This window comes from Corvus kubaryi, unplaced genomic scaffold, assembly GCF_017639235.1.
Source record: "Corvus kubaryi isolate FWS band 111438036 unplaced genomic scaffold, C.kubaryi_AGA036_p1.0 split3-73, whole genome shotgun sequence".
NCBI classification, from domain to species: domain Eukaryota; kingdom Metazoa; phylum Chordata; class Aves; order Passeriformes; family Corvidae; genus Corvus; species Corvus kubaryi.
The window spans coordinates 24,018,363-24,043,286 of NW_024582091.1; the positions used below are offsets into that span (position 1 = coordinate 24,018,363).

At 43.5% G+C, this 24,924-nt stretch overlaps 1 protein-coding gene across 3 annotated transcripts in view; it reads left to right on the plus strand.

Annotated features, from left to right (window-relative positions):
• The first annotated feature begins 1,611 nt into the window (after positions 1–1,611).
• Positions 1,612–24,924, plus strand: part of PRDM1 (PR/SET domain 1) — a 112,654-nt gene continuing 89,341 nt past the window's right edge. Inside the window, exons 1-3 of one of the 3 annotated variants that reach the window (XM_042017253.1) lie at positions 1,612–1,847; positions 12,404–12,497; positions 13,234–13,271. The gene's annotated coding sequence lies outside the window, so the exon portion shown is untranslated. Of the gene's footprint in view, positions 1,848–11,416; positions 11,471–11,953; positions 12,301–12,403; positions 12,498–13,233; positions 13,272–24,924 lie in introns of those variants that run through there. The other 2 variants (XM_042017255.1, XM_042017251.1) reach the window with 2 other exon arrangements.

Consider the following 24,924-nt stretch of genomic DNA (forward strand, 5'->3'; position numbering starts at 1 on the left):
CCCTTAACCTTTAATGCATAGGTTCAAGTTCTTTCTCAAATGATTGAAGATCACTCTTAAAAAACAGACCCCTTCTAAGTATTAAAACCTGGAAAATAAATTTATAATACCCTCTTCTACTCTTTCTGAACCCAAACAATTGACCAAATTGCCTAATTTCAAAATCTTACAGAGTGGAAATAAACATCCTTCCTGAGACTCTCCACACCAAATTTAAGCCACAAATACATTTTTTACCATGACCATTTACAAGTGGGAAATGCATGGTTTATAATGGAATGATTATACAGCTTTGGCTTGGGATGTCACAGGCCTGCTGCTAAGATAAGTAAGAATGGAGCCAGTTCTGAACCTTCATGCATGTTAGGCGCAACTATTGTAATAAAGCAGCTCCCTGGCCCTTTGTACACAGTTTTACCAGGTCTGGGTTTTGTGGAATTCTCTTTTTAATAAAGTATATGGTCTAAGGCCCAGCTTGAAACAAAAATGCTCATTGCTTGCTGAGTTGTATGAACTTTGGAAATATGGCAATAAAATGGACACATATGTTCTATTATTATTATTATTATTATGCTTAAGGGCTACAAAAATAAATCATTCGTGAAGCTCACATGGACAAAATGAGCACTGCCTTCTGCAAGAGTCTGTACTTACATGTATCTGTTTACTTAGATGCATCTGTTCTTGATATCTTGTGGAAAAATCAAATACTGTATCTTATGAAAAGCCATTGCAGAAGCATTGTTCAGAAAATCAATCCTAAACCAGAAGTCCATTAAAAAAAACTTAATACCTGGGTCTCTCTGCTTCAAACTCTCTTTTATTGTTATTAATAGATCATTTATCTTCAATATGGTTGGAGATAAAAATTCCTTTTTAAAGTGATGAAATGAAGAGATTTGCAAGTGCTGAAACCCCCTGATCTCCCCCTCTCTCTCATCACCTGATACAGGCTTAAGGTTTCACAGTTTGTAAAAATCAATGGGAAGTTCTCTCCTTGCCAGCAGACTGGGCCAATTTAATAAGTACCTGAACAGAGAGGCGGCCTGTGGAAGGGGCAGTCACCTTTCGCCTGGCAGGAGGAGGAGCTGCGAGGGCCTTCACACTGGAGTGCATTGTGTCCCCGTGTGAAGGCCTGAATCAGCAGTGACGAGATTTCTTCTCTCCAGCTTCTTCCCACCAGCCTGACTGTAACCCGGAGGGGAACCTGCGAGGGGATGGCCAGCTTCTGCCACAGGATGCAGTTCCCGGGGGTGGGGGGACTTCACATTTCCAGTAAAGGGCTCTCTCGTCTCTCACTAGGGCCAGCACATCGTAGGGAAACTCCAAGCAGCTGCCAGGCAATTTCCTTTCAACTCTGTCCCAACACCACTGTTTACAGTTTTATGAAGGCAGCTCTGACTGTCCCTTCTCCTCCTCTCCCTCCCACTTGTTCAAGTTTGTCGATACCCGATCCATGAACATTTGTTTCCTCCTTCCCTGGAGGAGTTTTGCGCTCCACTGACCTCAAGTTCAGCCCCAACAAGGCTGGCAGGAGTGCTCAGCTGGCTCTCGTTTCCCCACTTGCTGCAGTCCCTTCTGTTGGACTAGCAAAGCCAGTGTAATTCAAGCGGGGCAACCCTTCCCTTGCCAGCTCCTCACACCGCCCAGGGTTCTGCTGACGGGGGAAACTGCACCCACCCTGGTCCTGACCCACGCTCCATCCATGGAGGCCACTGGTGCCGGGGGTGCACAGGCAGATCAAGACCCTCACCCCCACTCCGGCTGTCCTTAGCTCTCCTCCCTGGTCTACACCGCTCCACGCCGTTCTGCACCGCACACCTGTGGCCGCGCTGCACCTTCCCCAGGTGGGTCCCAACTTCTCAACACTGCTGTGGGTGCACAAGGGGGAAGCACTGGGGGGTGGCAGCGGAATGGTTGGATAGATGGATGGATGCATATTTAACTCCCCTCACAGCTTGATCGCCAGGTGATTTCCCTCCCACGCTACTCCTCATCATCAGACCTCGCTTTCTTCCCCCCTCCTCTCTCAACTTCGTCTTTTCAGCAGTGACAAAGCCTTTTACTTTAATCTGTTGGGGCTGCCCACTGCCATCCCGCGAAGATGGATTGAGGACGGGTTGGGAGATCGAGGCTTTCTGTCTGTCAACAGCTGCGCGGCCCCTGCCTATTCCTCGCCGCCCCGCGCCCCGGAGCGGGGAGCCGCGGGGGTGCGCGGAGCTGTCGCCGGCCACCCGCAGCAAGGACGGGAGCCTGGCGGGGGAGAGAAAGGGTGCGCGGCCGGGCGGGCAGCAGCGCAGACCCCCGAGAAATCCGGAGCAGGGGAGGGGAGGGCTGGATCCCTCCGCGGATAAATCAGCGCGGATGTCCCGCCGGCTCTCACGGCGCCGTGCGGAGAGTGTGCTTAGGCAGGGAGCTGGAGGCGAGAGGTGGGCAGGATTCTCTGCCCGCGTCGCGACTCCGTGCTCCGCTCCGCAGCCCAGCGGGAACAACCGCGTTAATTCCCGTCCCGCGGAGCCGTTTCGGCGCTGGTCCCGCGGCACTCGGAAACCGCCGCCCCTCCGCTGGCTCCTTCTGCACCATCGGGCACTCAAATGTTTATTAAATGCCAGCATTCGTTGCTTTCTAATTAGCGGCGCCCGAATCTGTCTGCTTTATTTTCTTCGAGACGTTGCTGTTACGCGAGCAAGATACATCAAACAAGGGGAAAAAAAATACCTTTATTTTAATTAAATTTTCCCCGCAAGCAGAGTGAGGTAAAAAAAAAAAAAAAAGCAAATACCAAAACGCAATACACATTCTGGGAGATACTCTCTACTTTCTGCTCTCCTTTGCCCGCTCTGCCCTGGGATATTCATTCCGATTGCCGGGCTATTATTTATTTCCGTGTATTTATGTTTCCCGATAGTTACACAGTAAAGCTGTTTACGCAAACTGCAGCGAGGGAACCACGGCAAAAATTTTGGGAAGGATGTGAAAATGAATGTGGTTTGATAGTGCCAGAACTGCGGCGGAGCTCAAATTTAAATCGCACTCATCGTCGGAGCACTTCGGTCGTGCATGAGGGGGAAAAACGGGGGGAAAAAAGAGGAAAAATAAAAAGAAGAAAAAGAGCACACGCTAGGAATAACGTACTTTTCTCAGTGCTGCCGAGGGGCGGGTGGTGGAGACCCGCCCCTGTTTGCTCCGCGCTGGCCGGGGGAACGCTGCAGCTCCGCAGCCCCCGGGGCGGGCGGGCAGAGCTGCTGCCGCTCGCCCCGCCGGGGCCGCTCAGGTGCGCCGAGCAGCAGGCGGGCCGGGCCGGTCGTGTCCGCCGCGGACCGGGACCGCAGAGGGGACTGCTGAAAGGAGGGGTGTGCGAAAGCTGAGGGGTCATTAGCGCGGCGTTAATCGATCCTCCCCTCTGCGCCGCGGCAGCACCGGGGCGCATCTCGCAGGTGGGGACTGGGGAGCGCCGCCGCCCCGGCGGCCCCTGTCACCCGCGCCGTGCCAGGCCCGCTGCCCACCGGCCGTCGGGCCCTTGTCGGGCGCTGCGGCCAGCGGAGCGGTCGCCGGCGCGGTTTCGCTACTGCCCAGCCGGATCTGAGGCTATTTTTCTTTCCCCTTGCACCAGCCGCTGGCGGGATTACCGACACGGCCTTGGGCTTTGACCGCTCTGCAGCGCGCACAGAAAACAGGGAATTGCTTGGTGAATCAGCCACCGGCGGGACGACCCTGCTGCTCGGGAAATACGCTCGGGCGGGTGTCGGGAAGGAGGGTGGGCATCATTTTTTTCTTTTTCTTGTTCTTCCCGGGGATTTATGTGAAAGGAAAGAAAGTCCCTTTAAAGTGTGTTGTAAAGCGCGAGAATTTATGATAAAACATGAAGTCCCTCGGCACGGGGTTTATGTTCGCTGGCAGGAGTCAACTCGCTCCTCGGCGTCGCGGTGCCGGAGGCGGGAAGGGCGGGAGGTGACCGAGCCGAGCCGAGCCCTGACGCTCCTCACCGGCCCGGCAGCGCTGGGAGACATTCACCGGGGCTGCTTCAAATGTGTCCCTCCATACATGGTTTATAAAAACCGATTCCCATCTGCAAGCAGCTTCTCAGAAGCCAAATAAATGACTTGTTATTATCGGCTGAGTTTACCACTTGCCATTGGGGTAAAGTAAAACTAACTTTCTGTAAATAAACTTACCCCCCGGGGTGAAAAGGAGATTCCGGGAAGCTGCTGATATATTCCTTGGATTGTCCTAAATGTAACGTTTTGTATAGTATCTAGTGGCTACCTCGTCATTAAAAAGCCTCAAAATTATTTGTGGGGGTTCAAAGAAAAGGGCTCCCATGCTTCCAGGGGGAAGAGATATATATGCTGGATTTTGGGAGTGGGGAACAGAGACCTTCCTTCAAGCAAGCACTTACTTTCCTCCTAAATCACTTTTCAAACCCAATTCACCTAATCCTAGTGCCACCTGAGCCTCCTCACTAGCAGAAAAGATTGTGTTGTTTGAGCTCTGGGATGGTGGGCAAGCTATTGATTTCCCAGCTGTTGAGAAGACAGACTGAATACAATTCAGCAGATGCAAACAGAGTCTGGCTGAGAGATTGTTTTCCTCCAGAAAGTAACCTTGTGAGATGCTGAGGTTATTGACTTTGGAGTGGTGAAGGAGGTGTCTGATAATCAGCTCACTCTCTATCTCCCTTAGATTTATAGCTCAGGGCCTCCCTGTCACTCCTGAAAATATAATCACGCTGGCAATAAACCCTGAGGGAAGAATGAGACAGCAAGTGTTTTTTCTCAGAGGTAACGCAGTGACCTCTGAGTTACATACTTAAATGAACCATGATCTTATAGCAAGCTCAGAGCGGGGCTACTGATTGCCCTGTCTTGGTTAAGATGCCATAGCTGTCCCAGCACGTGCAGGGCTGGGAGCGTGTCCCACAGCCTCAGCGCACAAGGGCCCAGGACACAGTGCCCTGCTCTGGCTCTGAAACTGCTGCCTCAAGGCACTGGGCTGGTTTTGAGATGTGTAGTTTGAGAGCAGGGAGAGATCTGTCTTGCTTTGTTTCTCCAGATGGGAAAACTGCATCAGAGGGACTGGTGGTTTTTTTGGTTTGGTTTTTGGGGTTGTTTTTGGTTGTGGGGGGTGGTTTTTTTGGGTTTGGGGTTTTTTTGACAGAAACATTTCCTGTCTTCTTTGCAAAAATGTATTTTATGACCATTTTGCCGTGCAGATTTCTCCCTCTCTGGACATTGCACAGAGTAATGCAACACCTTCAATCTGTGGAGCAGATACCTCTCGGTTTCTTTATCTCAGAACATGCCTTTGTCTCTCTTCAACCTGTTCTTGCTCTTCAGCAAAAACTCACCTTTTTACAAGCTGTCAAACATAACACTAACAACTGAGCATTCCTTTGGAAGGAAAAAAAAAAACCAACCCACACATATTTACTTAAAAATCACTTAGTATTTATGACTTCTTGATTTTTTATTAGCCTTTTAACCATGTCTCTCACTTTAACAGTAATCCAGAGGGAAGGGGCTCTTCCCTGTGCCTGTAGTAGATATATCCAAACAGAGAAGGGGAAAAGAGTTGTTTAATTGCTTCTAGTATTTCTGATACTTAAGGCCATTTTTGAACAAGTAAAAGATCCTGCTTTGGTGTGCCCTCTGCTAAAAACAGTATTGTTTCCAAAAGCCATGGTCTGTCTGCTGATAAGCAGATTCAAACAAGCAGCACAAAAGACTGCAAATGCACTGCTTCTACAATCTCATTCCACAGAGGAGGCACGAGGGACCTTCCTTTAATGAGGAAAAACATAATCAGGAGATGAAAGTTTGGTCCTTTTACACAGAGATGGCCCAAGCATCCAACTCTCCTTCACTTTCTTTCCTAAACTCAGTTGAGTAACCCCAGTCTGCCCACAGTCTGGCAGACAAAAGGAGGATAAGTGCAACTCAGCTAAGTGGTGTCCGTATCAACTGGTTCAAGTGGTTACTTTGGCCAAAAGCTTGACAGACTGAGAGGAATTTCAAAGAGGCCCAGGGCAGACACAAGAATGGGTAACAGCTCGGGAAATGTTAAACGACATAAGATTTGAAGAACACATTCACTGATTTGCTTCTCAATTTATTCTAGTGACTCAGGATGGAAATCTGGACATCACTGTGGATAATACAGTGAAAACCTCTGGTCAAAGGGCAGCGACAGTAAAGGAAGCTAATTAAATATTGGATAGCAATGGAAAGGGGAGGCAGGCGTGGGAGAAAGATTTACATAAGCTTTGTCATCATGTAGATCAGCAGGAAGCCCCTGCCAGAAATAAGATCTCAAAAAGAAAAGAGCAAAATATAATGGCTCAGGGAAATGCACCATGAATTGTCCATGATCTACACAACACTGATGTTTGAAAAGACTACTGGCTGCTTTGGGGCGTATGGGATAATCAGAGGGTAAGATGAATAACACAGATGTGTAAAATAAAATGGGTGTAAGAGAAGATAGATTAAGAACTTCTTGGCCCTCATGACTTGTATGAGTAATATATAAACAAGACAAGAGGAAATGGAAAAGAGATCTTAGGAATTTTCTGCACAAGGGAGAGTTAACTTGTGGAACGCTGTCATCAGATGCCATTAAAAGCAGGGCCTTGATGGAATTAAAAGAAAAACATATAGATGGAGAGAAAGAGTTATACTCTCAAATGAAAATAATAATATTTTTACATTATCACATTTGGAAGTAAAACAAACCTTCATCTCTAAGCCTAAGTAACTGAATGTTTAGGAAGAAACATGATTAATCTAGAAATGTTATTTTTGGCATTTTTTGCATCTTCCCCAGAAGTAGCCACTAGTAGTCATAATTTGAGACTGAACACACCTTGGATTGAGCTAGTATGACCATTACCATATTTTTAAATCTCTTTCTCTGGAGGCAGCTTTCTTTCCTGGACAGCTTTTAGTCCAGCTTGCTAGCAGCAAGCCTTGAACAGAATTCACAGAATAGAACTACTGAATATGGCACTAAAATATTAAGTAGGACAAATCAAATAAAGTTCTACCCTTTTCTTCATGTTATTATGGCATCTATGTGAATTAGGATGTCTCATTTTAGTGGCACAAAAATATTAAGTCTCCAGATTTTTGAAGATGGGACTGGGAAACTTTTGAATATATTAAACCCACTGCCTAAATAATAATATGGAATGTGTAAACCATTACCTCTTCACCCTATTCAAAATGATAATCATGAATATTTGTCTGGGTCTTCATATGTGGCAGAGTCAGTTTGACTTTCTCTTCCAATTCAAGTAATCACTACAGGAAATCTTTGTGTACCAATTTTGGACTTGAATTTTGTTTTAGTGGAACTAGATAATGCAAGCATGAAATGTAAAATTTCTTTAAAAGTACAAAGAGAAAAGTTCCACCCTTATTTTTTTTCTTTAACATTTAGTAAGAATAATTTTAGTTTACCACATATGGGCAGCTTGCACACTATCAGATAGTGCGTGTATATCCAGTCTTCTAAGTACTCTGGACAAATACAGTGATTCAACAAATTTTTTAAAAATCTCAAATTAAATAAAGCTGAGAGCAACCACTGATACTCATCAACTGTCCTTACAGACCTGCAACAATATTTCTTTGCCCTTCCAAACACCCATCTCTTCTAGGCAAGAGGAAAAAAGAGCAGGGGCTTCGTACCCTGAAAAAAAATACCATCAGTAAATTCAAGTTATTTGAAGCTTAAAAGGAAAATAAGCAGCAAATTTCCAGGATTCTAATGCAGTAATTTCTCCCTCAGTAGAGACTGAGCTTCAATACCAAATACTCTGCTGATTGAAATTTCTTAACCACACTCCACCACCTTGAATCAAATACTTTCAATGTGGGATTGCTGAAGCAGGTTACAAACCTGAAAGCAACCATGCTTGCAATCACTGGGACACAGTGGACTGCTTTATAGAGAAATATTATTAACCTTGTACAGAAAAAGTAAAGCAAAATATCCTGCCCAAGCTTATAGGAAGTCTGCCTAGTTCAGGAAGAGAAAGCTCTTCCTAATTCCCAGGGTGGAAGAGTACCGTTCCACACAGTATTTAATCCAGCCAGCCTACCTTACACAGCACCACACTTTTGTCACATTTCCTCCATTTCAGTTGTTATTATGGCCGAAGGACAAAAAAGGGTGTAGACTGCCCCAAAGCACTTTTCCTTCAGCTCTTTTTTCAGAACAGGATGCCATTTAGACTCATGCATACCATTAACATAAATAACCTTAGAACTACTTAAATCACAAACAGAGTTTTCAAGTGTTTGTAAACAAAAATGTGTGCCAGGTATACATTTTAATTTATCTTTTCCTCCTGTTCTTTTGCTTACAAACGTTGGTAAATTAGAATACTGTGAAAGCTACATAAAGGGATAGCTTTGAATTTGCTCATTCCTCCCTTCACACCTCAGCACCCTGGAAGATGTTCTCTGTGTACCCTGACATGCAAATGCAGGTTGGTTGCCTCGGATTATTCTGCTATTGATTATTGAAATATTTTTTCTGCTGGGCAGCACTCCTCCCTGTAATTTTGCGGATGGAAAGCCTTTTAGTCAGTTGATTTTAAAAATGTGCTTCACTTGCTTGAGACTCCTTTTTTGATGTTGAAAAAAGCCAAGAAAAGTCATCCAATTTGCTTAAACCATCATGGACACTTGATGGACACTTAACTTGATATTCCTTTAATTCTAGACTTTTGTCGGTACAACTGATTTCGTTTAATTGCACATATTTAAATTAAAATGCCCTGTGATTAAAATGTGACAACATCTAAATAAATTCGTCCCTCTTTTTAAATTAAAAAACCCAACAATAATGTTCCTTCCTCTCACTTTCTGTACTTTCTGCCCTTTTCTTTTTGTTTTCCAAGCATCCAAAGATAAAAGAGCTTGATAAAAATGTAAGGGGGGGGAAGGGAAGGAGAGGTAAGATAACATTATTCCAGGTCCTTGCTTTGCTTTGTAAGGACAGATTTAATCTTTGGGCAGCATCAGAAGATAGGCCCGGATGCCTGGATGACTGCCTGATCATCTCTTCACTCTCTCCTATCTGGATTATGCTTGACTCTTTTCAGGGATGATATCTCACTATTCTTACTTGGTAAATTAGGCTATTGTTTCCCTGTATTTCACTTACTGTAAAATGTTTTCTTTCTTAACTTTCAGGCCATTGTTCCTGAGTGGTGAGCATGCTGTCAGTGGAGACAGGGTGAGAGAATGGAGCTATGTAACTGGGGACAGATTCTGCCATATTTTGCCAGTTAGCAGTAGCTTCTTCTCAAGTGCTCTTGACTTCATGGCGGTTTGTAGCAGAAAAAAACATGGATAAAAGGGGTCAAATTCTGCCTTGTAATTGAAAAATTAGGAAAGATAATGAATATTATGGAATATGAAATATTCTCAAATGACAGTATTCAAGTTAGCAAATACTCAGAATAACATGCCATGAACTGGGTGGTTTTTTAGAGAGCATTTGTTCACAGTCTGATTTATTACTGCTTCTTGTTGCCTTATGATAAATACTAAAAAAAAAGAAGAAACACAAACACAAACGTCAGAGTGGTCTTTGTTGCATTTAACAGCGAATCTCAAAGCAAACGGTTGTAGTGCAGAACCAGAAACCTCATGACAGAATACTAAAATGTGTGGTGCTGGGACTTTGTTTGTTGTCACTGGAATGTATATTCTGTGTGGTAATCTTTTATCTAGTTGTGCACTGAAAATAAAAACCCCAAACCCCACTGTAATTATATTTTTCTTGTTCATGCTGAGTAAAACATGTCAGACATTTGGGGAGAGCAGGCTGAGGTGCAGAGGAACCAAGCATGAGCATGTGCTAGTGCTTCACAGTGTGTGCAGCCTGATTGTTGGCACCAGCATCAGCCAAGCCTCAAGAAAACCAAGGGATTGCTGCTGTGCTCGTGACAGGGGCTTGGGTGAAGGTGGTTACAGGCCAGCTCATTAAAAATTATGAACATGTGTTGTGCCATGTTTGATGACTGTTGAGGGAAGGCCAGAGTGAAAGAGCTTACATAAAAGCCAGGACATAATGCCAGTTGACTCACTCAGCACAAGGTTGTCTCTGCGCAGGGCACGTGTAGCCATAATTAGTGCAGTAAGTGTGGCTGTGTCTTTCGGGAAGTGTTGGGAGCTGCAAGTTCCGTTGAGTGGTTAATGACCACCCACCCACCCATCCACAAGCATAGGTGATGGGCATTTCACAGGAGGCACATGGAGAGGTCCTCTGGAGGAGGCTACTGCTCTTTTCTGGCTCTCTCCCCTCAATGGCATCAACATTAAGACCAGGGATATTCATGGAAAATCGCATACTTCCTACAGGAGGGCCATGTCCATAACAGCAGGGTGCCTACAGTAGAAGAGGGCAGCAAGATAGAAGTTGTAACTCCCTTTTCCTTCTTAATGGCTCTTTCAAAATGAAGCCGGGATGCAACAGCATCTGACATAGTTATATGGAGCATGCCTCCCATCCTGGAAATGTTTATTCTGAGCTCAAAAATAATGCTGCTGGACCGGATCCATCCCTGGTGTTCATTGTGGGACACTGGGCTTGCTGTTAGTGGGGTATTAAGAAGTCTGTGTCCATAGGTGTGGGTGCAGAGTGTGTTAGTGGGCAGCATGGAAAGGTCCCACAGAGGCACCTCCACGTCACCACGACAGACGATGAATATTGCTCAAGGACACCCTCCCTGTGCAAGGCATGACTTTGTCTCTCCAGTGGGATTTTCACCACCTCCTTTAGATAGACTGACATAAGGGATCAAGCAGGTTGCAGGGGTGGGCAGGACGCATATGGGATCAGTCCCACCAGAAAACAGAGCAAGCGTCCTTGTCTGTGGCTCTCAAATGCCCCGCTCCTACCAGTCCCCCTGCCACACCCCTCTGCTGCCGCGCTGCATGCAATTCCCCAGCCCGGAGCTCCCACGGACCCGGCTGTATTTTTATTATTCTCCTTTTTTTTTCCTGCTTAAAACGCGAAAGGAAGGTTGACACGAGCAGAGCCGCTCCCAACAACACCCCGCTGCAGCGGGCCCCAGGGCGGCCCCGCACCCTGACAAGGGATGCGGAGGAGGCTGAGCACTGCCCCTCATCCCCCTCGGGAGCCGGGGAAAGGCGCGGGGCAGCGGGTGAGCCCCTCGCTGTGAGAGCTCCTGTCAGGCGCCGCGGCCCCCGGGAGCCCCTTGGCGGGGCCAAAGTGAAAGTGAAGCGACTCCCGAAACCCTTTTGGGGGTGGCGGCAGGAGCCATGTGACAGCCGGGAAGCAGCCCGGCCGCACGGGGGACGAGCGACGGGAGGCGGGGGTGTGTGCGTGGATGATTTCTGAGGGCTGCGGTGCCCCGCGCCGCCTCCCCGCATCCCGCACCGCCGGCATCTCCCTCCGCAGCCGCACTCGCGCCTGTCCCTGGAGGCCGGGCCGGGTAGGGCCGGGCCGGGCCGGGCAGGGCGGGCGGTTCCCCCTCCTCCCCTCCCCTCCCCTCCGCCGCGTCCCCCTCAGGCAGGGCAGGGCAGGAGCGCGCCCCGCAGCGCTGCTCCCGGGAGGAGGGACTCGCCTCCCCGGCATGATCACGGCGGTTTATTAGGGTGGTCGTCTCTCCACCTCTTTTTTTTCCTTTTAACTATTTTTTTTTTTTTCAATTTCCCTGCTCGCCGCGGCTGTCAGCGCTCGCACCGCTGCTCTTACCACCGCACCTCCCGGGGCTGCCGGCGCGGCCCTGCCCCGCCGCCCCTTTGTGCCCGGCGCGATGGTGCGAGGGGCCGGCGGCCGGCGGGCGCGGGCGGCCCGGGGGCAGCGGCAGGTAAGGGTGAGCGGGGTGGCGGCGAGGGCCCGTGGGGCACGGCCGGGGCAGGAGGTGCCGGTGAGGAGGGCGCGGAGCCGCCCGCCCCCGGAGCAGCCCGCTCCTCGCCCGCGCCTCGGCGCTCGGCCGGGTTTGTGCCTTCCTTTGTTTTATTTAGGCTGTCTGTAAAAAGTTGTTATCACCGCCACCCAAAAGGACACCCCCTCCCTCCCCCCATCCCTAGTCGAGACCTCTGGGGTATCAGACCCTGCCCGCATCGGCCCTTACTTGGAGTCTCCCTGTTCCTGCCGAGTATTAAACCTGTCTCCAGCTGCGTATCGTCCTTCTCTCCAGCCTACTTACCCCGCTGCCCTCCTGAGTCCCCCACTCCAACCTTTCTGCCTATTTTGATTTTATTTCCTCCCTTCGCCTCTCCTTGGTTTCTGAGGGACTCCCCTCCAACCTGTCTGTAGGTATGTTTGTGTAACCAGACACTGAGAGTAGCTGTCTGCCGAGGAATTAACTCGGCAACCCCCAAAGCTTAGTTTGCATTCAATAGAGGTGTTTGTTTTTCAGGTTTAAATCTCCAGACGGGTTGAAGAAGTCGCCCAAAAGGAACCACTTGGCAAATTTTGTTTCCTCCCTTGAAATCCCACTGGACGTGGAGCAGGTGGGGGACCGGGAGGGGAGATTTTTGGGGGTGGAAGGGGGTGGTGGGATAGAGAGTGATCAGGGGCTGAGTGGTGTGGGAAGGAGGGGGAAAGCGCTTTAAAGTTGGGAGAGTGGAGCTGCACTTTCCCCCTTCCCCTCCTCAGCGGAGGATAGCTCAAGGCTCTTGCTCTCGTTCGTTAAAAATAAATACTACAGAAGTTGGCAAATTTTGTAGTTTTAGAGAAGTGGATTCTCTCCAGGATTAACGTAAAAAATGTTGATGTCTGAGGAACTGCTCTTGCTCAACCCATAAATAAAGTGGAGATGTTGACAGTTTGTCTAGCCTCTGCTAAATGAGCACAAAAAATATTTCATTTCTTGAAGGGCATCAATAATCGGGAGGGAAAGGAAGGAGCTTAACTATTAACCTTTATCTGGACTCGTAAATGAGTTGAAACGCATGTTTCTGAAGCTTCTTTTATGCATTTGCTTTCCTGTTTTCCCTCCCTTTTCTTTCCTTCAGTGGAGATGGTGAAAGGTAAATGAAAATAATGATGCTTGCATTAATTGGACAAGCAGGCGATTTTATGGCTCACCAGTAAAAAATAAATGCCACGGGAAAGTTGCTGTTTGCAGTGCAAGCGGTGGGAAAGTGGTCTGGAGGGCGTGGGGCAGGGGGGCGGGGGGCGGCAGGGAAGTGTGGCTAGCTGCTGGTTGCGCCCTTACTTTAGGGGGTTTGGATTTTGTGTTTCCAGATCTTCATCTGAACACGGCGAAGGACAGTTTGTGGAAGGTAAGAGAGCCTCTTCCCTGGCACTTACATCCTGCCCACGTGTACTGTGAGTACCTGGGCTCTTGCTCAGGCCCACAGAGCCAGCACGCTCGTGCTGGGAAGTGTTAAACAGGAGACTGTCGAGTTGTTGCTGGACACGGTGTGCATATTGGGAAGCACAGGATTTTTTAGCGAAGAGATCGGCTGCTTTTACACACTGAGATGCTTGTTAAGCTAATGAATTCCTCCCTTCCAAAACCAGGATAGTCTTTCTTTTCTTAATCAGGACATAGCTTAGGAAAACAGAAGAGTACAATGAAAAAGTTTCTGTTCTCTACAGTGGAAACAATATGCCTAAATTAACATGTAGGCTGTTTCCAACAAAGATGTTATATTTATTTTGGTATAAATTGGGGGGAAAATTATCTTCTTAATTGCATCTTTTCCAAATGTCGTGTGGTTATTTTGTGGCACGGTTCTTGCCAGAAGTGAAATAAAGTTACTCTTAGTAGATTTGCAGATAAACTATGCCCAGTCACCAGAGGTTTTCTCCTTCCTACAGGCTTAATGAAGTGAAAGCAGGAGATCCTGTGGAGGAGGCAAGGGTGGGAGAGATATGGGATCATAAAATTTGGCAGAGCAAGTGATTGAGTGGGGTATCTCTGTTAGTTTGTCAGCATTGCAGTTACAAGTAAAATATGCTTGTAAAATGCAAATTCAAGTAATTTTAAGTGAAAATTGAAAAAAATGCTTTTCCCCTTTTTCTTTTTTTCTTAGTAGGAATAGAGCTTTTCACTTGTTTGTCATTGTTTTGTCGTTCTCCCGTCTAGGAATCAAAAATACAAAGACTGAGTAATACTGCTTATTCTCATGAATTACTGTAGAAATCTGTACAGCATACTCAATTTGGAGAGGGAGTTCCTTGTCTCCCCCCTTAAATGAGTCCTTGCCAGCAACAAGTGTGTTGATACACGGATCTGAAGGACTTGGGCACAATGCCAGCTCAAGCAATTTAAATGACATGGTTAATAGTGTCTCTACTGTCCTTATCACACAGTAGTTGTCTTTAATAAACTCAGTGACTTCCAAGTGATAATCACAGATGACAAATTAAGTGGAGTCCCTAGCTCTCATGTTCAGACGAACTCTCTTTTGCACAGATTGGTAAATATGCTAGTTCCAGATGGAGTACAAGAATTTGTAAAATATACCTCTCTCCTCTAAATATGTGATTTCTTTCAGATAAATAAGAACCAAATAGATTATCTGAAAAGTATTTCTAAACTTGAAGTGTTCTCGTGGATTCTATTGCTAGCAGTGTAATTTTTTAAAAGTTTTTCTGTAGTAATAAATTTATGTGGGACACTGCATCCTTCAAATGAATTTTTATAAAACACTTCAAAAGAGGAAACAATTTTACATAAGTTAGGTAAGCCAGTGTAACAAATATAACAAATTAAAACACTCTGTAACTCTTGTAAAGCATTTAGGATGGAAGTGAAAAAGATCATTCCATCAACTTCAATGCGAAATCAGTAACCTTTAAAGAGCAGCAAACACAATTTCAGAAATACGCACACCGGCAAACAGCTGTTTCACAATGGCAATTTGAAAGTTCTTTGAGTACCTCTGGTAATCATACCAACTTTTCCCCTTGTCAAATTAAAAGATTACAGCATAACATATAACTACAGAAGAAGAGGCAGAGTAATACAATTGACAGTTTAACTGCAAATTGCATGTATGATTGCTTAGTTTATGACTTTTTTTTTTTTTTTTTTTTTTGAAAGGTTTGATCCTAAAAATATCTTTGCTGGATCTCATCTTCTTGATTTTCAAACCTTCTAGATCTTGCCAAAAGCTGTAGAAATGCTCATGTTCTCAGCAGCTGTTAAGAGTTTGCTAAAGCACCTAATAATAACGTGTTTTAAATCTTGTGACTGTGATGGAAATCCAGTGCTCTGTGTTTAACTGACAAGTTTGGAAATGCTCTTCTTAATGGTCAAGACTGTGCTTTTGAAAATGAATACATGAATGAGAATTGTCATCACAGATTTTGTTTCTTGTGGCTTTGTTTGCAAAATTCATTCCTTTGAGACTAGTGAAAGCTAAAAAGATACTACCTATGTCTTAAAAGTAACAATAGATAAATAATAGTACTTTCCTGAAAGCCTGAAGAATTCTAACAGGTTGGGGTTTTTTTAACTTTGTGTCTCCAATCATATCACAGTCACACCAAAAGTTATTAAAGTGTTAGCTTTTGTCAAAGTGAATGACCCAACCTGAGGTAGTAATGAAATGTTACCTGTGGCCCGGAGAATGGGGCAAAGAAGGGAATGTGCCTTTATGTATAAATTCACTGTATAACGAATACGTTAATTTTGGTCACTCTTTGGCACTATGGATCTGCCCTTTTCATTAAAACTAAATACTTATTGGTTTCAAGTAATATTTGGAAAGATACTGTGCCTTCACATCATCAAGTATTCCTAGAAATGTTTTTAATTGAGTTGATAGGTCACTCCTCCTTTTTGGATGCTCTGAAATTACAATAGTGGCTTTCCAATACTCAGAATGTGAAGTTAAAAGTGATCTTCATTGTTAAGCTAATGCTTAACTTTCTTTTTTTTCCCTGCAGCCCTCCTCAAACCTGATAGCTTTTTCAGTTCCACAGCTGGCCCCGTGTTCCACTTTTCTTTTTACTTTGAAGGCTGGGCAGAAATCTTGTCAGGGTCTGCACTTGTACTACTCTGTGTAGGGCTCGTGTCCATGCTTGAAACCATATGGGTGTTACTTTCCCAGAATTGTTACCACCATTCCCAATTCCACTTTTTTATTAACCCTATGCTAAGGATTTCTTCGTTTACACTGTATCACAGTAGAAACCACATGCTAAACATCGTGTACTTGAAAAATTACAAGCCTCAAAGGTTGGGTTTTTATGGGTGGGGTTTTGGGGTTGGTTTTTTGGTTTTTTTTTTTTTTTTTTGGTTGGTTGATTTGGGTTGGTTTGGGGGGTTTTTTGTGAAAACTAGGCACATTAAATGCACAGAAAAAGTGTTCAGGTTCAGAAAGCTTTATGAATGTAGTGCATCTGAAATATTTCTCTATAAAATATCTTTGTCTTTCATCCTCTCTTGTTTGCCATGTTCTTCACTTGAGACCTGAAATTACCAGCATGCGTAATAAGCACAGTCTTACTACTGTGAGGAATGCCACTGAAGTAACTGGAAGAATTTTTGGTAAAGCAGTGCCCTGTGTTTGCAGAATGGACTAGCCCTTGTCTTTTAAGCTCTTCAGGGAAGGGAATTGTCAAAGTATTTTCTGTAAAGTGCCTGGCATGTCTGTATGTGCCAAAAAATTATAAGTAATAGCAAACAGTAGTTGACAATTTATGCATACTTCTTTTTTTTTAATTATTATTATGATTTTGGAATTTGCCTATAGGGTGCTTTCTGGCAAAAAGAAAAATGCCAGAGTGGCTTCCAGCTGGGGCAAGATGTGCTGTGATGGCAAGAGAAGCTTTTAATCAGAATAGAACACACATTTAATCGATAGTATCTTCTGTGAAGCCGTCGGGCCAAAACATCAACTGGCGTAAATCAGTGAATCTCCACTGAAGTCTGCAGAGGCACGACTGACTTACGCCAGATGATGTGAGTGTCCTTTTTGGCTTTAACAGTTTTCCTTTAATCTTCCTGCTGCTTAAACTTTTACTATGATCTGCCCACATTCCAGAAGCATGGAAGGATGATGGGATAATGTTTCCTTACTTTCCTCCTCCTTTCAAGCCTTTTCAGGCTTTTCTTTTGCGTGATGGTGTATGCTTCATTAGTTATATAGGCTCTAGTGTCCTCTTCAAGCCAGTGAAGGTAGCTGCCTTCCTCAAAATCACACCTGTCACTACATTCCAAAAAACTCCAGTCCTGTCTAGCTTGCCAGATGCAAGTGTATTGCAAATAGCATCCTGATCATGGTGTATTTGTAATTAAGGGTTTCTAATACTGTCATTAGTAACCCTTTTATTAACAGTTTGTGTCACGTGATGAAGTTTTAAAACACTGGCCCCCACATCTATTTCCCAGGATAATTTTATTTTGTCTGCTAAGGGTCGTAATATGTTTAGTTACTACACTTCATCATCCATATGAAATAATTGAAAATGCTGAGTTTGTACATCTTGTGTGGTGGGATAACTCCAATGATACTTGGACAGTAAAGAGGAGAAATAAATGTTTTTTTCTTTTTCTTACAAGCCTCTAATAAGTATTTTTGAAATCAGCATTAGTAAACTAATTCTTGTTAGACATGGAAAATCTGTTTGATTAGAGAGTCACTAATTTTCGAATGTTCAAGCTATATCTTGTTCCTGTTGAAGTATAATGCCATTTTTAGAATTTCAGCATAAATATTTTTAACAAAACTTGCTTTGTTAAGTAATGTGAAAAAGTAATCAAGTTTCTTAGATGCCTGCCCAAAACTGAAGGTTTTGAAGAAAGATTTGGGGCACTTGTGAGCGTGTATGAGATTTGAAACAGCAGAGAAATCATAAATCCTAAAACACAGGGACACAGGCGTGTTCTGAGGAGAATGGTATTAAGTACCTAATAATATATTTTTTTTTGTCAAACTTCTCACCCCATGTCCAGTCTTTCCTGATCTTTATAAACTAATAATATCTTCACCGAAAAAGAAAGTAATAAGATGAAAATGTTGTGCCCAGATGCTATGCTGCAGAAGGTCACACAGAAATGTCTGCAGAGCCTGATAGAGAGTGGATTCTGAAGTGGAAATGAGCATACTCCATTTCCTTTGAACTGACTGGAAAGTTACTTTCCTCTTTCCACTTGCCAGTTCTTCCAAAGCTATAAAGGACCATAGTAACCAAACCTTTCACCAACATTTTACGAAAGCAGAAAATATATGAAATTACAACATTTCAAGTGACTCAAGATACATAGAAAACCAATAATGTATGCAATAATTTTAATTTTTACAGACACTCAGATGTCTATTCCCTTTTTGTTTGTAGTTAGGAAAAACTTTGGATGGAGATGGGGCTGGAAAAGGGCAAGAGTTGATGCCAAAAAAGTAACATGGCTTGATTTTATTTTCTATTGGTGATGCTGTCTATGTAGAAAGTGAAAATATTCCAATGAAAATCTAAACTGGACTGAAAGGCTGTAAGAGTGAGCCATTTTCAAAAATGCGTCTCTTTAATATACTTCCATCTTGTATAAGAAGACATGTTTTCACTTCTAGTTTTATATCTATTTTATTGTCAGAAACACTTTGCTGTTCTGAAATTAGTCCTAGTGGGACATCAGCTCCAGCAGAGTTATGACAGTTCATAGCAGCTGAGTATCTGATAGAATTCTAACTTAAGAACCTGGTCCTGCTAATGTAACATTGTTAGATTCCACAGGTAGCATGTTACAGTAGGGAAAATTAACTTCGAGATACTTATATTTTTAAGGAATTCTAGGATAAATTTATAAGATGCTTTTGTATGGGAGGGAAGTCCTGCTATTTCACAGCTTTTAGTGGTTTTCCTAAACTTCTGTATGCTACTTACAAACTGCAGCTAGTGATGAAGAATCAAGTGCTGTAAATTTGTATCATAGATTGTTATGTCTAAAGGTGTTTTTAGGGTTACAAATACTTCACTGGCATTTAATCTATAGCCAAAATAAAATAATTTCTCAGTTCAGATTTCTGTTACCTATTTTCAAGGGGGTGTTTTTCCCCACCTTTTTAATAAAATTACAGGAGTATATGAAAGACAAGAGGTGGTTGTTGTGAAGTGATTTAGAGAAAGTAAAAACAGAAAATAATTTTCTAAGTGAAAATCAGTAGAAATCAGTCAGAAATGGTTGGTTTTGTATGAGCTTTGTTCCTAAAGAGCAAAACACCCCCAGAAGTTGGGGTTTTTTTCTTCAGAAGTTTTATAAATATTTTTAAACAGTGGAAGAACTCATGTATTGTGTACTGCTTTTATCTTGTAGTGAGGATTTTTTTTAAGGCTGGATCTCTGAGGATTTTATATACCAACCTAAATGATTCTATAATCCTGTATTAACTACAGACCCCTCCCGGCCACTCACAAAAACTCTGCGTGGTGCCGACTTGTGTAAGGTTTCTGTTTATAAGTAATTTGAGTAATATAATGGACATGCTACATTGGATAGCAGAACACCAAAAAGTTTGTGCATCGGGAGTTTAATCCTTCCAGCCTTGCTCTGCAGTTGGTTTTGGACAAGTTAAGTGTCCAGTTGTATGAATCTGCAGCGGGAGGGGAACACATGGGATGGTTCAGACAGAAAGTTGTTTGTGTGGGAGTGTTTGCAAGATCAGAGCCTTGTACTGTAAGTTGGCTCTCATGATTTCAAAATGAAAGCATTTTAACTTATAAGCTTAAAAATAGTTACTCTTGATTTAAATACACATTGACAGACTCCTGAAGTTTCCTAAATGCTTTTCTGCTGTGACTTTGTATGCTGAATTATCTATATGAGAATGAAATAAATCTATCACAGAGAAATTTTTTAAAAAATGAAATAAATCTGATCAAAGCAACCGTTAGAAATTACACTATTTGATAAGATCATCTGCTGAAAATAAAGGGGGAAATGAGATCTGACAGAGGTAAAACCAGGTAAATAGCTTTCAGCTCTGCTTTTGTTATTCAAGAAGAAAGAGAAACAATAGGTGCTGTTTAGAGTCAGGAGCTGCCCTTCTAACCTCTGCTGCTCTTAAAATGCCTGAAGGTTATTGCATGGTTCATGGTGGCTTTTATGTTTGCAGCTCAACTTTTAATTTTCTAACAGAAGGAGATGTGGTACCAGCCTGCTGATAAACACTGTAGGGAACAATCAGAGAAAAGAATGGAAAAATTCCCTCACACTTTTTTCCTCTGTTCCAGTTACTGAAGTATACTGTCATATTTTTAACAGAAGAAGAGCACTTCCTCCTGTATTAAGCTGCCAAAGCTGGAGACTGATTTTTAAGAAGTAGGAACATTATGAGGGTGGGATATGCTTTTGCATGCAATAACCCCAGCCCAAGCAGATGATTTTATGCATGCTGTTATGGGAAGTGATCTGAACATCCACAGGGGCTGAATATATTTCAATAAGATTTTTAATTCTTGCTGCACTGGTAAAACAGAGTCCAGTTTGCCTTAAATCCAGCCTTCTCGGTGTCAAAACTCCAGCTGCCTGGCCCAGAAGTGTTCCCACTGAGTGAGAGAAGCACCCTTTCTGTGCGAGCTGTTAAGTGGTGCCCAGTGTAAGTAACACAGAGGAAGTTCAGCCAGCACTCTGGCCCTGTCCTTACATGTGCTGCTTGAATTTGTTGGCGTGATCACTGCCGGTGTTTGGAATACCGTGCTTGCTGTGATGCTTTGTACTTGGATACCAGTGCGATCAGAGGAGAGAAGGGGTCAACTTCTGAAGGTATTGTTTTCAAGCACAGCTGAAAGTAATGGAATGTAACAGTTTTAGGAATGTACACCTGTGAGTATATAATAAGAGAGTATCTGTTTGTGTATTTTCACTGCTGACACTCAGATCAAAGGTCCCCTAGGTGGTGGTGGTGTAAGAAAAAGGGAAAGGGGCCACATGTCTCGGCAACTCTGACCTGTCGTCCTGTTTGTTGTTTGCAAGTTTTCACTAGAAAATCAGTCATGAGCCTGTTTCGATGAGGTGACTTACTTTCAGTTACTACATATGAATATGCAGTTCAAAAAAGTGGCAGTGATTAGAAGAAAAAAATACTGTCAGCAAGCGCTGCCAGTTAAATACCAAAACTAATGTCCAGTCTTGCACTGAACCACGCTGGGATATTGTCACAAGCACTTTAAAAAAAAAAATTGTGTTTTGGGGCAGAGACCTCTGGATGACTGATGCCAAAAAAGCTAACAAGTAAGCTGAGAAACATCCTCAAGCCTTTACAAACGCATACCAGCTAAAACAGAAAGCCAAGCAGGCATCTGTCTCTTGCCCTTCTGCTTGCTTAAAGCTAAAGGAAATTATCCCAAAGGGAGTAGGATCCTCCAGGCCCTGGAAGATGTTTAATTAATTATCAATTTCATCCTTCTCATTAAATGGCCTTGCTTTTCTCACATGGGCAAATTAAAAAGATGATTACACCTGAGAGAAACAATAACACCTGTTAAATCGTCCTCTGTTGCTGAGCATGGTTAAAAAATAAAATTAGATTTCATTTTAGATATACAGAATAAGTAGTTATGCTTGGTTTCTTTTTATGCAGGTTATGTGGATGTGTGCTGGTACATTTTTGTGTCATAATAATGTATGCTATTGCTCCTGGCAGTAGTTCTCATCTTCTTTAACTGAATTGCTGAAATCAGAAATACTGGCTTTTAAAAAAAATTTAAGATAGAGAGTCTTTTGCCATCAATTTTTCACTTGCTTCTGTGACATACCCAACTTAGATGTATAACAAAGGTGTTTTATGTGAGAGTCTTGATGTTATTTATCATGTTGCTTCAGTGCTGGCACTTTGTTAGCAATGGGGAATTTCAGAAGAATTTTCCATTGACTCAAGGAAGCCAGCAGCCACACTGTTAGAAGTTTGCATGGAAATCTGAATGTAGATATGGCATGAAGGAAACTGCTTATGATTTTGGGAGCACGTTTGGTAAGACATAGTAAGCCCGGGGTGTTCGGTAACTGTGGTCATCACGAGTTTAGTTTGTTGTCTGTGCTCAATGTGCGTAAGACCTTTTGCAGTCTTTTTTTAACATGTTGTGGAAAGTTACTAGCGCTTTGATGATACACATTTTTCTCTTTCCTGGTGGGCTATGCAGCTCCAGTTTGCTCTGGATGAATTCCTGGGGCACATGGTTTTCTTTCTGGACTCAGGCCTGGGAAATCTATCTGTACCTTACTAGGTGATAAAGAGGGTTGTTTGGACAGTTTCATTTAAGATGTTATTTCTGAGACAGAGATTGAGATTGAGTCCTTATTTTGCTTTACCCAGATTTATTCCACAGAAAATCACAAGCTGGGTATAATTTGCAAATGTTTGCTTTAGTTGCAAAGTTTTCACAGTGTGTTCTCCCAGTCGAAGGGTGGGGAAAATATGCAAGAAGGCCTGTGACAGCGTTTTACACAACCATTGGCCACATGGTTTTGTTTTATTTTTGTTTTCTGTTGGCAGGCACTAAAGGGGGTGTTAATTCACAGCCTGCTAATTTTGCTTAGGAGGTCTATTCAGCCACCAGCACAAAAAAAGCCTTGCTGTTGCCTATGGCAGCTGTGGTGCAAGAGTGGCAAGTGCTGCTACGATCACAAGGCTGGACTATTGTGGTTCACTGGCAGTAAAGCCTTCAGCCCAGCTCCTGCTTTGCTTGCCCTTTGCATCTTTGGAAAGCAGCAGTGTGGTTGCTTGTCAGCTGGTGGTACAGTATTCTCGCTGTGTCACCCCTCTGGTTCTTTAGGTTGTCAAACTATGTGAAGTAGTGATTTAAGGTGGTAGAACCTAGCTACCTTAAAGATTGCTTCCTGAAGCTTCAGCCTGAAGAATGTTTGCCTTCAGATATAACCCCTTTAATTTTCCCACCATTATATTGACTATGAGCAGGGGTGGTGAGATGTTTACTTTCTGGACTCTGCCCCAGGCCTTCAGTTTTATCTTTGGTCCCTCTTCAGTCATTTGGCTGAAGTGGCATTGTTCCAGAAGGTGTAGGTCCACAACAGCTTAAACTCCCTCTTTCCTTGCAGTTCCTGCCTTCTCCCTTGCTCTAGAGCTGGCTCACAGCTGATCCCCTACAAGCCACCATAGAGCCCCCAGCCTGCAGACTAAACCACAGAAAATCAAAAGCTTTCTGCAGGGTTATCTCCCCAGACTGGCTTTTCACAGCAGTGGACCAGTTCTGCCACCAGCAGCAAAATGTAGTGGGAGCAGACAGCCTGAATAAGGGGGAACATAGCACAGCCCTAGCACCAACACAATTTAGTTACCTTTAAAATATGGTGAAAATGCAGCTCTTTCCCAGCACTGTGGTTATTGCCCATATTTCTAAGCAGCAAAGCCTTTTTATTGTTTCATCACGTGTCTGGACACATGAGAGAGCAAGACAAAAGCCTGAGACATGGTGTCCCGGTTTGAGACAAATTCGGAGGAACGTCACCCCAGGACACATGGTTAGGTAGAGAGGCTGGGGGAGGTGGTTTTTTTAAATGTTATTAAAATCCTTGTTGTTGCCAGTGCTGAGAACTGGTCTGTACCGTCATGTTATTTTATTTTTATATTTCAAGATAATATATCGGCATAGCAGTCGGGGAAACTATACCACTTAAACCCAAGGAACAAGGGTGCAGTCTGTCTAGCTCTGTGTGTCTCTAGTTCCTGCTTTCTTATAAAAAGACTTAATACCATAGCAGGCATTTTTTGGCTGAGAAAAGGGGTCTATTTACAGTATTTACGTAAATATTTTTTTCTGGAGGAAATGCCAGTCACTCTACTTCATACTTTAGGTGATTAGCCAGTGGGAGAAAATGAGTTTGTTGCTGTTTAGCTTGCTAAAGATGATAAAACACATTCAGCTTATGCTTTTGCCTTTCAAATGTCAGAATTTACCTTCCTTTTTTTTTTTCCCCCTAAAACAAGACTAAAGAACTTAAAATAAGAGCGGAGTCTTTAATTGGTAGTGATAAATATTTTATAAAATTTATTTTCATATTTTGGTAATCAGCTGGAATGTTGAATAAATCAAAACACCAAAACCTGAATGTGCTACATTTACAACTTTAAAAAAAACAAAAAAAGTTTGATTAAAATACCTTGCCCTAACCGTTCCTGAAGTTTTCATCTCTTGATGTATGAAATGTTAAAAGCCAGCAAAAATACCTAGTGAGACAGAGAGTTCAAGGAGAGGAGGAAAGAAAAAAAAAAGCTAAACAAGAGAGAAAAGTGGATTCTGATACAAAAATAAAAGCAGCAACAAGTGTAATGCCTTTGTCTTCAGAATAGTGTTAAAATTAGTGTGAATTCCATCCTTGGAGGGGCTTCGTCATGTTACAGTGATTCATAGGAAAAAAAGTGATTTTTATATCTTTTTTGCTTATATTTAAGTGTGATTTCTCTCAGATAAACAAAGTAACCCACGCTCAAAGACTCTTTCTGCCTCATTTAAACACCTCACCTTATCAAAACTCCATATCCCTGAGTGATGGATCTTGGCTCTGGATGGGAGAATGAAGTATTCAATTACCTTATTTTCATGTGCTAATGAAGCAGAATGTGGCTTTAGGGGTTTTCTTTTCAGCAAGGTAGCCTGTTTGGTTATGCACATGCCGCCTTCTTATGTTTCCTTCCGTGTCCCTGCCTACACTCAAGCGGTGCCCTTAATGGGCAAGAGGGGCTAATCCGTCTGCCTGACAGCGAGCCTTGGCCTTCTTCAGCCCAGCGGGAGCAGCCCTGGCCTGTAATTAGCGGAGCCATCAAGCCAAACTGTTTGGCTCGAAATTATTTCTTTTGGCACCTCTTGCAACAACTTTATATACTGAAAATTCGTGAAGGATAGTTGTTTTGGGGGTTTTCCCCTCCAGTTTTCTCTGCATCGCTGAGAATTGGTGTGAGCTTGCAAGTCGTCAGCCAGCTCTGATAACTCCGCCTGTCCTCAAATGGGAAATGTACAGCTTTTAAG